This window comes from Palaemon carinicauda, chromosome 3 (assembly GCF_036898095.1).
Source record: "Palaemon carinicauda isolate YSFRI2023 chromosome 3, ASM3689809v2, whole genome shotgun sequence".
In the NCBI taxonomy this organism is placed as follows: Eukaryota; Metazoa; Arthropoda; class Malacostraca; order Decapoda; family Palaemonidae; genus Palaemon; species Palaemon carinicauda.
In genome coordinates, this window is record NC_090727.1 from 96,523,082 (window position 1) to 96,525,604 (window position 2,523).

A 2,523-nucleotide genomic window follows, 5' to 3' on the forward strand; every position below is an offset into this window, starting at 1 on the left:
ACACACACACACACACACACATATATATATATATATATATATATATATATATATATATATGTGTGTGTGTGTGTGTATAGGTATATATATATATATATATATACAGTATATATATACATATATATATATATATATATATATATATATATATATATATATATATATATATATATATACTGTATATATATTTATCTATTTACTTATTTATATTTGTATATGTATATGTGAATAAAAATTTGCATATTAATATGGGAATGTTAATATTATATATATTTATATATATTACACGACAATATGTTATGAATATTAATTTTTTCCTATTTTGAACGGTAATCGTAAATTATGAATGTTACGTTTTGCACATTTTGAATGAAAATCTTAATTATGCCGTGAATGATTTTTGCACATTTTAGAATGATACTGAAAATGTGATCTTTATATAATTTTCTTCAAGGCCGGGAGCACACTAGCGACTCTGTGGCGCCACAAAGCCACAGCATCGTGTGGCGGGGATGTGGTCTCCCATAGGTTTCCATTGTTTTCAAGTTTTGCCGCGCAAACTAGCGACTGTGGCAAACGAATGTGGCTCTCTGTCGCTCATCCCCGCCACAGGCGTGGCGTGGCTTTGGAAACAATGGAAACCTATGGGAGACCACATCCCCGCCACACAATGCTGTGGCTTTGTGGCGCCACAGAGTCGCTAGTGTGCTCCCGGCCTAAGGGCTTCTTTTCTGGTCCTATACTGCAGCAGAACTCTACTCTCTGCAGGACCTTCACAGTTATTTTATCTTGTTCGTTCGAAATCATTCAACATACCATACCGCATATTGCTCGTTTATTGTCCGATCTACACCATCGAAGCACTCAGAGAACAAGAAAGTCTTCAGTTTCCTCTTGAAAGCCTTAATATTTTCAATCTTCGGATGTCTCGTGGGAGTCTATGGTGTAGTCTCAGGGCCGCATATTTAAAGGCTCTAGAACCTACAATAGACATATATCTAGGTTCGAATGGTTTGATACAATCTGCAACTATTCTCGTGTCAACACAATTTGTTGGCTGCACAATATGTAACAATTCTCCTAGATATTTTGGAAGTCTACATAATTATAGATATGTGAGTGAAAAGGATATGTTTTTAGGAGTGCCAGGAGGTTTATAGGTTTGGGTAGCAACTCTCTTAGATATTTTGGAAGTCTACATAATTATAGATACGAGAGTGAAGAGGGTATGTTTTTAGGAATGCCAGCAGGGTTATAGGTTTAGGTAACAATTTTCTTAGATATTTTGGAAGTCTACATAATTATAGATATGAGAGTGAAGAGGGTATGTTTTTAGGAGTGCCAGGATGGTTATAGGTTTGGGTAGCAATTCTCTTAGATATTTTGGAAGTTTACGTAAGTTTAGATATGTGAGTGAAGAGGGTATGTTTTTAGAAGTGCCAGGAGGGTTACAGGTTTGGGTAGCAATTCTCTTAGATATTATGGAAGTCTACATAATTATAGATATGTGAGTGAAAAGGGTATGTTTTTAGGAGTGCCATGAGTGATATAGGTTTGGGTAGAAATTCTCTTGGATATTTTGGAAGTCTACATAATTATAGATATGTGAGTGAAGAGGGTATGTTTTTAGGAGTGCCAAGAGGGTTATAGGTTTGGGTAGCATTTCTCTTAGATATTTTGGAAGTACATAATTATAGATATGTGAGTGAAGAGGGTATGTTTTTAGGAGTGCCAGGAGGGTTATAGGTTTGGGTAGCAATTCTCTTAGATATTTTGGAAGTACATAATTATAGATATGTGAGGGAAGAGGGTATGTTTTTAGGAGTGCCAGGAGGGTTATAGGTTTGGGTAGCATTTCTCTTAGATATTTTGGAAGTACATAGTTATAGATATGTGAGGGAAGAGGGTATGTTTTTAGGAGTGCCAGGAGGGTTATAGGTTTGGGTAGCATTTCTCTTAGATATTTTGGAAGTACATAATTATAGATATGTGAGGGAAGAGGGTATGTTTTTAGGAGTGCCAGGAGGGTTATAGGTTTGGGTAGCATTTCTCTTAGATATTTTGGAAGTCTACATAATTATAGATATGTGAGTGAAGAGGGTATGTTTTTAGGAGTGCCAGGAGGGTTATAGGTTTGGGTAGCATTTCTCTTAGATATTTTGGAAGTACATAATTATAGATATGTGAGGGAAGAGGGTATGTTTTTAGGAGTACCAGGAGGGTTATAGGTTTGGGTAGCAATTCTCTTAGATATTTTGGAAGTCTACATAATTATAGATACGAGAGTGAAGAGGGTATGTTTTTAGGAGTGCCAGGAGGGTTATAGGTTTGGGTAGCATTTCTCTTAGATATTTTGGAAGTACATAATTATAGATATGTGAGGGAAGAGGGTATGTTTTTAGGAGTGCCAGGAGGGTTATAGGTTTGGGTAGCATTTCTCTTAGATATTTTGGAAGTACATAATTATAGATATGAGAGTGAAAATGGTATGTTTTTAGGAGTGCCAGGAGGGTTATAGGTTTG